At 45.1% G+C, this 14,065-nt stretch overlaps 1 pseudogene; it reads left to right on the top strand.

Annotated features, from left to right (window-relative positions):
• Positions 1-12,425: 12,425 nt before the first annotated feature.
• On the top strand, positions 12,426-13,318 carry LOC134934528 (general transcription factor II-I repeat domain-containing protein 2B-like; annotated as a pseudogene).
• The last annotated feature ends 747 nt before the right edge of the window (positions 13,319-14,065 follow it).

The following is a 14,065-nucleotide window of genomic DNA, read 5'->3' as shown; positions in this document are numbered from 1 at the left end:
CGGGTCGGTAATATACATATATATTACACATACATATATATATATATATATATATATATTACACATACATATCTACTGTCTGTATAGGCCACCATACAACTCTTTAAACCAGCACACTCATGAAGTATATGAAATATACATATACACATGCAAACAAATCTAGAAAACTACAGCACTCACCACCCCAGAAGCGGGGTGCAATGTCTGCACTCACCACTCATAGGGTGGGGTGCATGCAGCCCATGGCCACCAACCCAAATATATACAAACAGAAAGTTCAGCACTCACCATAGCAAGCTCACTTATCCTCACAACATCAATAAATAAATGATGGGGGTTTAGTTAGTGAATTGGCCAATGCACGGAAGCCTGCAAACCGCTCGCCAAGGTACCCCACCTTCTTGCTGCTCCTTAGTAATTTATCAGCCAGAGTCAGGTGACTAGTGTACCTTTAAAAGCCAAAAGATGTATGGCAGATACACATTAAACCTAGTGGGCATGTGTGCAGTTATATTATGTGTGATACAGTTGCCAGGTTTTAATTTTTGAGACTTTGTGATAGTGTAGGACCTGCAAGAAGGTGGGGTACCTTGGCGAGCGGTTTGCAGGCTTCCGTGCATTGGCATATTCACTAACTAAACCCCCATCATTTATTTATTGATGTTGTGAGGATAAGTGAGCTTGCTATGGTGAGTGCTGAACTTTCTGTTTGTGTGTATGTGTATATATATACCCCGTATTTGCCGGCGTATAAGACGACTGGGCGTATAAGACGACCCCCAACATTTCCACTCAAAATATAGAGTTTGTTATATACTCGCCGTATAAGACTACCCCCTTCCACACACCAAATAAAACGTAAAAGAACATCAGATTTGTGACATACTGTATATTATGACCTGATAAGAGATTTGGATAGGGAGTATTTATCAAGGTATGCATAAGAAGTGGGGAGGGGGCGAGGAGAAAGTTGTAAAATGTATAAAAGTATACCCCTGTGTGCATTTAGTGTTACCGGTTTCACATGAGTGCCATTAGTATTAGTGCCATTACAGTACCTGTCATTGTCACCATTGTACGGCCACAACGCGACTGCAGCGCCTCCGGCCAGTCCCTGCATCTCCCTGTAATTGGCACTAGTGACCCGCCGCGGCCGCACTGGATATCGCGCGATACTGGATGGTGAGTAGAATGAGGTGGGCGGGCATCGGGAGGCCACTATGGGCACCGGGTGAGTATCGGAAGGCCACTATGGCAGCTAAGTCTATCCCAACTGAAGTGCACCCGGCGTATAAGACGACCCCCCCACTTGGAGGCATGTTTTTCAGGGCAAAAAAGTAGTCTTATACGCCAGCAAATACTGTATATATATATATATATATATATATATATATATATATATATATATATATATTTGTATACTTAATCGTTCTTAAAACTGGGTTTATGGGGTTTTGTTTAAATTTCCCAGAAGGATATAATGTAGGAAGGTTGTATGTAATTATGCATCAACACGGATACATACACCTGTATGGACTGATGAAATAAACAAGCTGGACATTTCTTCAGGCTGGTGCTGATGGCTGGTGATGATGTCAGTCAGCCAGTACACTGTGACATCACAGACACGGAATAATTGGCTGCTGCCTCTGGAACCTCACTTCTCAATACGAGTTGCTTGGTGAAGGAGCTTTGAAGAGAGAGAAATTCAATATAGCGAATTATCAGCCTGAGACTGAAAATGTCTCTAGGCGAGAAGAGACCACCCGGCCTCACTCTAATAAAAGAGGCGGACATGAACGATGACATTTACCTTCAAATGGTCACTTACCACGCTGTGACGTTCGGCACAATTTTAACATCATATGTCGGTGCTGAAATGGAAGATGCCCCAAAAGTGGTATACTACAATGGGGAGGAAGAAGAGGATGATGTCACCAGTGAGACGGGCTCCGATAGTTATTATTACCCAACCGTCTGTACTGGTGATAATGATAATGATGAGGATGAGGATGATGGCAGAGAGGCAGATACACCTGATGGGGATACAGATGACATCAGTGCAGAAGAAGACCTCTGCAATACTGAGACCATTGACACCGTTATCATACTTGATGACAGCGATGAGGAAGACATCATTGAGGCAGATTATTACTACCCTAAGGTGAAATTTTATGTGTGGGATGGATGGCTGAATAACACCAACAAGAGAACATCTCCAGCCAAGACAAGACCTCCCGGCCTCACTCACATAAAAGACACTGAGCCACAAATAAACGATTGGCATGAGGTTCTGGACAACATCACCCAGAAAACGTCTCTAGGCTGGAGTAGGCCATCCAGCCTTAATCTCATGAAAGTGGCCGAGCCACATACAAACATCTGCCATGAATGTCCTTACACTACCACCCAGAAAACATCTCCAGGTGAGAAAAGACATCCCGGCCTCACTATTATACAAGAGGCCGAGCCGCACACAAGTGCCTGCCATACTCCTGACAAAACCACCACTGGTGCTATAAATAAAAAGCCCAAATACAATGTCAGGACCTGGATACAGAGCAAGCTGCGGAGAAGATGTAAGGAGGAAGACACTGAGAACGCCCACAGCACAGAGAAAACACCCAAGAGAAATGTTTTCCAGTGGATAAGAGCAAAGCTGGGCAGAAAACCAAAGAGATCCGACTAACCCTCTTACAGCGAGATACTTACATCAGCTCCCCATCTTACAGATGTAAGTAACAACTGACTTATGATTTACCATCCTCATATACCAACTTTTTAACATCAAAAAATAACATCTATATACAACTAGAATATAACAACTTATAACAGCAATAAACTAAAATAACAACTACAATCGTGTTTGAGTGTTTATGCTTTGTGACAGTTACTACTATGTATGCTGGTATAGGCTCCAATTGCCACTATGTTATTTTGGTATAAATACAGGGGTCTGGTAAGGTGACAGGGTGATGTGTATACGAGGGTTATGTGAGGGGCATGGAACAATGATATGGGCGATTGCTGGGATTACAGGTAATGCTGATCACCCCTTTACAAAATGTACAAGGTAAACTTCAAATTGTTAGAACTCTCCAGCTTGGAATTCTCTAGCTTTCTATGCAAGGGCAGATAGCTCAATTAATAGTGTGTCCGACTGCAATGTCATAGGCAATGGGTTTGTATCCTGGGCACATCAGCATCCTGAAATGTAATAAAGGACAGTGCGACTGAGCAACAAGGAGCTCTCAAGTCAAGTCCATAAATGCTGTATAGGTATTAGTGACAAAAGGAGTGGGGGTTAGTAGACGCTGGGCTTCAAAAAGGGAGGAAACTGCAAGTGAAATTAATTAGATCATTTATAATTGACAAGTGCTGTCAACAGCGCCCCCTACCCTGCAGCGCTATGTGCGGAGCACACTACGCACACACCTAGTTACGGCCCTGGGTACAGGTGTATTCTCACTGACACATATTGGAGCCTTGTGTATGTGATGGGTATATGAGGGGCACGGTACAATGATATGGGAGATTGCTGGGATTACAGGTAACGCACTGCGGACAGCGCCGTGCAGGATATACAGGTACGTGGGACACATGTCAGGGTTGTGTAGGTGTATTCTCAAAAACACATATTGGAGAATTTGGTAACTGGAATAAGCAGGTAACTGAAGCATCCCCCCTGACTTATGCTATAACATGATCACAGCACCTATGGTGCTACGGGGAACACCTCTATAATGACATAAAGCAGCCAATCTGAAGAGGGAAAGGCCTGCAGAGAGGGAGGTAAGATGGACAGGAAGATACAGAGTAATGGACAAGCCTACACACCCAGATAGTGGATGGTCCCAACCTTCTGGATGGAACTGGTCAGTCACCGATCCCTTTACTTTCCACTGGGACTCCTCCATACCCCTGGTTCTCCACACCTGAGCATTAGACTTGCATTGCTTCCACTCTGACCTCTTCATCTGCATGCCTGGAAGAGAGACACCAGCTGTCAGGACATCACACCATATAAGCCCCACAGAGAGCAGCATGGACATAGTATGGAAGAGGTAATACATATATCACAGAATTGCTGGGGCTTTTCAGATGGACACGGACAGTGCACCCACAATTCAGCAGAACACCCCCCCCCACAACTAAAAGAGATAGGGGGGCCACATGCCCAGACCCCCAATGCAGTTATATAGCGCCAGCATGCACTGTTGCCCTGTACAACTCTCACCTTCCCGGTGCTCCAGTTCCACTAACTTCCCTCCATTTTCACTAAGGCCATAGCCCCCTACTCTAGTTTGCTCATTCTCCTCCCTTATCATTCCAGGGGGGTAATTCCAAGTTGATCGCAGCAGGAATTTTTTTAGCAGTTGGGCAAAACCATGTGCACTGCAGGGGGGGCAGATATAACATTTGCAGAGAGAGTTAGATTTGGGTGGGTTATTTTGTTTCTGCAGGGTAAATACTGGCTGCTTTATTTTTACACTGCAATTTAGATTGCAGATTGAACTCACCACACCCAAATCTAACTCTCTCCGCACATGTTATATCTGGCTCCCCTGCAGTGCACATGATTTTGCCCAACTGCCAACAAAATTCCTGCTGCGATCAACTTGGAATTACCCCCCAGACCACCTATTGTACCCAGACAGCTCTCCCTTCCAGCCGCAATCACCCCCATTCCCCTCCCTCTAACAACCCCACTACCAATTACCTCACCCTCCCTCTATTATCGCCAGTTTGCCTCCTTCATCCACCCACCCTCTATTACCCCAACTTTCATTACTTTTACACTCCTGTCCCCTGTACTAACCTCAAAAGTGTAATTACCCTCTATCACTCCACACCTCCCATCCTTCTCTTATCCCTTCATCCTTTATTACCTCCACTCCTGTTCCAGACACCTCTCCCCCACCCTAAGGAAACCATCATCCAGCTTACTCTATTACCCCAATGTACTCCCCTCTGATACTCCCATGGCTCCACTCTTACCACCTACTTCACGCTGTCTCAATTTCCCTTATTCATCTTTCATAAAATCCAAGACCCCTTCTCTAGTTCCTGCATTACCTTTCCCTGTTACAGAGCCCAATTCCCTTCTACTACTGCTCCAACCCCTTTTACCCCACACCTATTATATCATTCTCCCTCCATTACCCCTCTAATTCCCCACTGCCATTTCTGCTGCTCCAAACCCCTTTACTCCCACCTATTATATCATTCTCCCTCCATTACCTCTCTAATACCACACTGCCCTTTCTGCTGCTCCAATCCCATTTACCCCAAACATATTACCGTATATCATTCTCCCTCCATTACCTCTCTAATACCCAACTGCCCTTTCTGCTGCTCCAGTCCCATTTACCCCACCCCTCCTCATCTCATCCTCTCTCCATTACCACCTCAATTGCAGTTTAATGCCAAAAAATGCAAAATCATGCACTTGGATCTCAAATATCCATAGGCTAAATATAGTATTAATGGCACTATACTGGGAACTACAGAGGAGGAAAGGGATCTAGGAGTCACTATATCAGGTGACATAAAGGATAAATATAGTATTAATAGCACTATACAGAGAACTACTGAGGAGGAAAGGGATCTAGGAGTCACTATCTCAGGTGACATAAAGGCTAAATATAGTATTAGTGGCATCATACTGGGAAATACTAAGGAGGAAAGGGATCTAGAAGTCACTATATCAGGTGACAAAGGATAAATATAGTATTAATGGCACTATACAGGGAACTACTGAGGAGGAAAGGGATCTAGGAGTCACTATCTCAGGTGACAAAGATAAATATAGTATTAATGGCACTATATAGGGAACTACTGAGGAGGAAAGGGATCAAGGAGTCACTATCTCAGGTGACAAAAGATAAATATAGTATTGGCATTATACAGGGAACTACTGAGGAGGAAAAGGATATAGGAGTCACTATCTCTGGTGACATAAAGGATAAATATAGTATTAGTGGCATTATACTGGGAACTACTGAGGAGGAAAGGGATCTAGGAGTCACTATCTCAGGTGACATAAAGGCTAAATATAGTATTAATGGCACTATACTGGGAACTACTGAGGAGGAAAGGGATCTAGGAGTCACTATCTCAGGTGACAAAAAGGATAAATATAGTATTAATGGCATCATACTGGGAAATACTGAGGAGGAAAGGGATCTAGGAGTCACTATCTCAGGTGACATAAAGGCTAAATATAGTATTAATGGCATCATACTGGGAACTACTGAGGAGGAAAGGGATCTAGGAGTCACTATCTCAGGTGACATAAAGGCTAAATATAGTATTAATGGCATCATACTGGGAAATACTGAGGAGGAAAGGGATCTAGGAGTCACTATCTCAGGTGACAAAGGATAAATATAGTATTAATGGCACTATACTGGGAACTACTGAGGAGGAAAGGGATCTAGGAGTCACTATCTCAGGTGACATAAAGGATAAATATAGTATTAATGGCACTATACTGGGAACTACTGAGGAGGAAAGGGATCTAGGAGTCACTATCTCAGGTGACATAAAGGATAAATATAGTATTAATGGCATCATACTGGGAAATACTGAGGAGGAAAGGTATCTAGGAGTCACTATCTCAGGTGACAAAGGATAAATATAGTCATACTTGCCTACATTGTATTTCTCCTCTCCGGGAGAAGCCCGGAGAGGAGACGCTGCAGAAGTATTCAGGGGGCGGGGGCGGACTGTGACATCACCAAGCACCGCCCCCATATCGGAAAATACCACGGCCCGCGGGAAGGGGGCGGGGCTAAAATGACGCGATTTGCGTCATTTTAACCCCTTCCCCACCCGACGGACCTGCAAATATGGGAGATTATCTCTCCATCCTGCTGGCATCACTAGGGTGCGAGCAGGATGCGGGAGACCTGCCCACTCTTCCGGGGGTGCGGGGGGCTACCCCAAAAAACGTGAGCCTCCCGCAGCTTCCGGGAGAGTAGGTAAGTATGAATATAGTATTAATGGCATTATACTGGGAACTACTGAGGAGGAAAGGGATCTAGGAGTCACTATCTCAGGTGACATAAAGGCAAAATATAGTATTAATGGAATTATACTGGGAACTACTGAGGAGGAAAGGGATCAAGGAGTCACTATCTCAGGTGACAAAAGATAAATATAGTATTGGCATTATACAGGGAACTACTGAGGAGGAAAAGGATATAGGAGTCACTATCTCTGGTGACATAAAGGATAAATATAGTATTAATGGAATTATACTGGGAACTACTGAGGAGGAAAGGGATCTAGGAGTCACTATCTCAGGTGACAAAGGCAGGTAAGCAATGTAACTAATGTGACTAGAAGATTTCACTTTGTGCTCCCTGATACGGGTATATTGTTGTGAGCAGCAAGATTGTAAGAGGGGGGCTTCCCCAAAAACCTCCCTATAAAAAACTAACCGTGAAATGGATTGTAACTGTGCCTGTCAGGCAATGAATATTTGGATGTGCTTATTTACTAAGTTCGTTATAGACAGACAACAATTCTAGATATCACAAATCATATAACAATCACAGTTGTCTCTTGATAAAATAAATATGGAAATTTCAATAGAAAGAATTGAATGAGAAAAAGAAAAAATGAAAAGATGGGGGGTTGCTGGTACTTGTAGTGTACCTATAGAGGGAGGGTAATTAGTCTTATGTCCACTAGAGGATGGCGTCCCACCTCTCTGTGAGCCGGATGTACTTAGCGGAAAATGCGGTAAACTCCCTGTTTACCGCATTTTCCTGATGTACTAACCCCCGGCCGGCAGGTCAGCGCCGTGGCGGGGTACGCCAGCTTTAGCTATGGGCTTCTCTCCGCGGCGCTGTGTGAGGGATCCGATCGGATCCCTCCCAGCATGCCCTGCAGCCGCCCCCGTCACCCCGCGCATGGGCAGACTGACTCCCGGCCCGAATCCCGGAAGTCAGGCTGCCGCTGCGCATCGCGGAGGTCAGCTCTTATCGGAAGAGCTGTCCTCCACAATGCTGATCGCATATGTTAGTACATATGCGATCAGCATCGTGGCGCAGGGCGGCGATGTACATTAGTACATCCCGCCCTGTGTATGAAGTGTCTTAGCATAATGAAGGGAGCCCCTAAATAGTTCCAAAACGTGTTCCAGTCTCTATTGGTCCTGCTCTCAGGTGGTGGGGAACCTGAAATAAGTTTGGATAGAGCTCTGATTAGTAGTGATTCTGCTTGCATGCAGGGGATGGTTCTCCTACGCATATCCACCCATTGGGGTCTTTGTCAGGGAGTCTGTAATGGCCATCTTGATTTAACGAAGAATCCATTCGCACAGCCGAATGCAAGGTGATTGACAGATAGAGGGCGTTTGTGGGTGTCAACTGACAGTTTTCTGGGAGTGTTTGGAAAAACGCAGGTGTGTCCAAGCGTTTGCAGGGCGGGTGTCTGACGTCAATTCCGGGACCAAAAAGACTGAAGTGATCGCAGCGGCTGAGTAAGTCCAGAGCTACTCAGAAACCACAAAAAACTTTTTTGTGCAGTCAGATGCAAAAGTGTTCGCCAGTCCCTCTGTCACACTGGAATAGACGCTGTGTGCGCATGCGCATAGTGTCTATTTACCACTGCTCTGCTCTAAACTGAGCATAGCTGCGAGTGATAGGGAGCCTCCAACTGCTCCCCACCACCACCACCGCAGGACACCGGGGCCACAGGAGGGACAGACCCCAAAAATGGGACTGTCCCACGAAAATCGGGACAGTTGGGAGGTATGCAACATATGCACACAGAAGCAGTTTACTTTTAAAATCTGGTGTAATCCAATTTACTGGGATATAAAGCATAATAAATCCATATTATTTACAGTTTATATGGTTCATATAATGCTGATGGTCCTAATACCGGCATACATAGACAGTACAATACATGACAAAAACACAAGAAACAATTAAACATGTAAAATTCCATTTGAATAATGCAGTTATAAGAAGGATTATTTCTGCTGTCCTATTTGAGTGGAGAAAAATCTAAATATAGGTAGATACGCCTTATGCGGTTTACTCTCCCTTCAGCGCTTTTGTACCTGTACACAGAGCCGGTTCGTGCCCTTTTTGCGCCCCGGGCAGTGCATAGGTCAGTTACGCCCCCTGTACAGTAGTAGCACCGCTGAAATGCTGTGCGGTGCGCGATGACGTCATCGCGCACCGCACAGCAAAGGTCCTCTCCATGAAGGGAAACTAGACGCTACGCGTCTAGTTCCCTTCACAGGGGGACACAGCGGGCAGCGGAGGGCACAGCAGTAGTGGATCTTGCCATGGTGCGGCGCCCTCCGGAAGGCGGCGCCCCGGGCAAAAGTCCTGCTTGCCCGTGGCAAGATCCGCTACTGCCTGTACATATAGGTAAAAACGGGAAAAATGTATTCCTTAGGATGTATTCCTTAGGAAAAATAGGGGAAAACAGGGATTTTGCTCCAATCAAATTGGACAGCAAAAATATTCCTTTTTACCACTGCATTATTCAAATGGCATTTTAAACATACTTACCGACTTTGTGGCTGCTCCCTCCGGGAGAGAGCAGCCAGGTCGGCTCAGCAGGGGGCGGAGCAGGGCAATGATGGGCAGAGGGGGTGGAGGTGGAGGCAGAATGAGGGTGGGACAGAGGCAGTACGGGGGCCTGCTTGGAGAGGCGCGTCATTTAAGCCACCCCCCCGCTCTATGATGATGCGATTCAACAAGGATCGCGTCATCGACTGCCCAGATCGCCCACTTTACTCACTAAGTGGGCAGTCGGGCATAGGGGACTGCAAAAATCGGGAGACTTGACTGCTTTTCCGGGCCTCCCAGCCATTCTGGGAGAGTAGGCAAGTATAATTTTAGATGTTTCTTGTTTTTCATGTACTGTCTATGTTAGGGGTGGGCAACATGCGGCCCGCGGACCGATCCTGCCTGGCCCGCTGTGCCCCACCAGAGTGCAATGACAAGCAGCCCGACAGGCTGAGCCACTTGTCATTGCACTGCTCCCAGATGCGGCGCCGCTGAGGAAATCCCGGTCACGTCACAGGGTCAGCTGACAGGGATTTCCTCTGTTGTCATGCGCTGGGCGGCAAGGGGGCGGCGCTGGGCGGCACGGGGGCGGGCACTGCAGTGAGCAGGAGCGGCGGCTGAGAAGCGACGGCCAGTGAGGAGAAGAAGCGGCGGCCAGTGAGGAGAAGAAGCGGCAGCCAGTGAGGAGAAGAAGCAGCGGGCAGCGAGCGGGAGCAGGAGCGGGCAGAGGCCACATCAGCAGTGACTCCGGGCGGCAGCAGCAGCGCGGATCATCGGACAGCAAGGATCGTCTGCCAGTGTGACAAACAGGTAAACCCCTGTCCAGCCAGCCCCTGGATAAAGCTAAAGCTGCCATATAGGTTCAGGGGAGGGGAGTTAAAACGGTTATATGGGTTTAGGGGAGGGGGGAAAGGGGGGGTAGGGACTGCTATATAGGTTTAGGGGAGGGTGGCGAAAGGGGGGTAGGGGCTGCTATATAGGTTCAGGAGAGAGGGGAGGATAGACTGCTATATGGGTCATGGGGAGGGGGGGGTAGAGGCTGCAGCATTACACAGGGTGCTGTTTGTTTGTTTTCAGCAATGTGGTTTTTTTTTTTTTTTTATTGTTATTACTGGATTACTGTGTTTTTTAGACATTTGTATTGTGCCTGTAAAAAAACTATGTATGCAACGTAATGTATATTGTGGTGTTTTATAGTTATATATACCATGTTTTTATAGTTATACACATAAATATGGGCCTAATTCAGACCTGATCGCTAGCAGGCGATTTTTGCACTGCTGCGATCAGGTAGTCGCCGCCAGGGGGGGGGGGGGGTGGTAATCGCTGTGCAGGGGTGCGATCGCATGTGCAAGAGAGCTACACAAACAGAAGTTTGTGCAGTCTCTGTACAGTCCAGTACTTACTCAGCCGCTGCGATGATCGGGGCCGGAGCTGACGTCAGAAACCCTCCCTCGAAATGCCTGGTGCCTCCTGCGTTTCTCCGGACACTCCTCTAAAACGCCACCCACAAACGTCCTCTTCCTGTCAATCGCCTTGCGATCGCCCGTGCGATCGCTGTGTTCGCACCCTCCCGGCGCTGCGGACTGATGTGCCTGCACATTGCAGTGTATGCACAGTTCAAACCCGATCGCCTGCTGTGCGAAAACGCACAGCAGTGATCGTGTCTGACTTGGGCCCTATAACGGGTCTTATTTTGAGTTGGCTGCATTTGCATTTTGCTGCAACTGCTGACTAAGGGGCTGATGCAGACTTGATCGCTGTGCTTCTTATTTTGCTGTCCTGCGTTTGGGTACTCGCCGCCCCCAGGGGGAGTGTAAATTCGCCTGTGCAAGTGTGTGATCGTATGTGTACTCAGAGCTGCAAAAATCTACTTTGTGCAGTCTCTGCGCAGCCCAGGACTTACTCCTACAAATATTTGTCATTCATATCAGTCCCCGCCCTTTTGGCGCTTACAGTATGAATTCTGCAACACCTCCCAGTATATTTTTGTGGTGTGGGAGGAAAGCCATACAAACATCGGAGAACATAAAAACATCATACAGATGTCAGTAATGCGCACCACTGTGTGAGTCTTGTTTATATTTTTTGCCTAAATTTTGATTTTGATTTAAAATCAACTGACTAAGAAATGAGTTTCACAAACAAAAGAAAGATAGACGGTGAATGCAGAAAATTACACAAAGAATGGACTCCTAAATATTTTTTTTACCTTGTTGGTGAAAAAGCAGTGTGCTTAGTTTGTAAGGAATCCGTGGCAGTATTCAAAGAATATAATTTAAATCGCCATTTCGAGACAAAGCATGCTTTGAAGTATAAAAATGTATCTGCTGAAGACAAATTGGAGAAAGCCAATGAGATGGTTGCTCGAATCCAAAAAGAGCAAACATTTTTCACAAAATTGTCATCTGCACAGGATGGAATTACAAAGGTGAGCTATTTAATAGCACACAAAATCGCCAAGAACAGTAAGCCGTTCACCGAAGGAGAATTTATAAAGGAATGTATGGTTGACTCTGCTGCAATATTGTGCCCAGACAAGAAAGAAATGTTTGAAAATATTAGCTTGTCACGGCGAACTGTTGTGAGGCGCATCGAGGACATATCCGAGAATATGGAACTGCAATTAAAAAAGAAAGTCAACAATATGTCATATTTTGCTTTAGCACTGGATGAAAGTTGTGATGTCAAAGACACAGCCCAGTTGATGATTTTCATTCGAGGTATCAATGAAAATTTTGACATTACAGAAGAACTGGCATCAATGCAGTCCATGAAAGATACAACAACTGGAAAGGATTTATTGGAGGCTGTAAATCAGTGTGTGTCCAAACTTGGAGTGGAGTGGGAAAAAAATTGGCTGGTGTGACAACTGACAGAAGCCCCAATCTAACAGGAAAAAATATTGGATTGCTAAAAAGAATTCAAGACCAAGTCAGTGAAAAGAATCCAGAACTCAAAATTGTCTTCTACATTGCATCATACATCAAGAGGTCCTTTGTAAAAGTGTTTTAAAATTAAGCAACATGGTGGACACCGTTACAAAAGTGGTCAACTACATTCGCGCAAGAGGATTAAATCACAGACAATTTGTAGCTCTGCTAGAGGAGACTGAAGCTGAGCACACAGATATCCTGTATCATACCAATGTGAGATGGCTTAGCTTGGGGAATGTTTTGAAAAGAGTGTGGGAGCTGAGAGAGCAGCTTAGGGTGTTTCTAAACATGAAAGGAAAAGAACCCGATTTTCCCCAGCTGAAAAATAAGGATTGGCTATCTGATTTAGCATTTTCTGTTGATGTTATGGGCCACATGAATGAATTAAATCTAAGACTGCAAGGGAAGGGTCTTTTTGCTTGTGATCTGCATTTCAGCGTGAAGTCATTTATGACAAAATTGCTGCTCTTCTCCCGTCATTTAGGAAACAAGCAGTTCACTCATTTCTGCACTTTGCAGCAAGTTGCTGTTTCAGATGAAAATCTGGAAAAATGCGCATCATCAATACTCGATTTACATGGGGAGTTTTCATGGAGATTCAATGATTTCAAAACAATAGAAAAAGATTTATCTTTGGTCTCCTCACCTTTCACATTTGATGTCGACAATGCTCCTTGTGATCTTCAACTTGAGCTTATTGACCTGCAGTGTGATGCTTTGCTTAAAGAGCAATTCAAATCGGAACCTCTTCCACGGTTTTATGCCTCGCTCAATGGTCAACTTTCCAAAGATCAAGGCTCATGCGCGGAAGATGCTTGTGCTATTTGGCTCAACCTACATATGTGAGCAGGCATTTTCTGTGACGAAATTTAACAAGTCAAAACACAGATCTTCCATGAATGATGAGCACCTTGCAGCTGTTCTCCGGATTGCGAAAACAGAGATGATGCCTGACTTTGCTTCTCTGGTTAATGCGCATCAGAGGTTTCAATCATCTCACTGACTCTTTTATGTAATTGTTAATTCCACTTTTGATTGTTAGTCTAAACGGACTCTCCATTTGATTGTACGAAGGCTTGAGTGTTTGTTATTTTTTCTCCCTCTTGTTTTCTGTCTTCTTTCTGTCTTCTCCTCCTCTTCCTCCATTTCTGTTCCTTGTACTCCTACCTTGACATTTACTGTTTTCTATATTGTATCAGTGTTCATTTTCTTATTCTGTTTGCTTTGTATAATAAAATATTTTTTTATAAAAATCTTACAGCATTTTTTGTGATACATATTGTATATACAAGATATTTTGTGTGTGGCCCTCGAATATTCGCTGGAAGTGTTAAGCGGCCCCCCAGCTGAAATAATTGCCTACCCCATGTCTATGTATACCGCTATTAGGTCCACCAGCATTATATAAACCATATAAACTGTAAATAATATTGTGTTTTATGCTTTAAAACATAATAAATTGGATTATACCAGATTTTAAAAGTAGACTGCATATGTGATATTATTCATTTTAGGATGAACCCTGGGAGTTATATATGCTAAGCATCCAATTTCTAAGGGCTAGTGGAACCCCTTCCCTCCTTAGCTGCTACT

Source organism: Pseudophryne corroboree, chromosome 6 (genome assembly GCF_028390025.1).
Source record: "Pseudophryne corroboree isolate aPseCor3 chromosome 6, aPseCor3.hap2, whole genome shotgun sequence".
NCBI lineage: Eukaryota > Metazoa > Chordata > Amphibia > Anura > Myobatrachidae > Pseudophryne > Pseudophryne corroboree.
The sequence above is the reverse complement of the archived record's forward strand: the minus strand, read 5'-3'. Positions and strand labels throughout refer to the sequence as shown.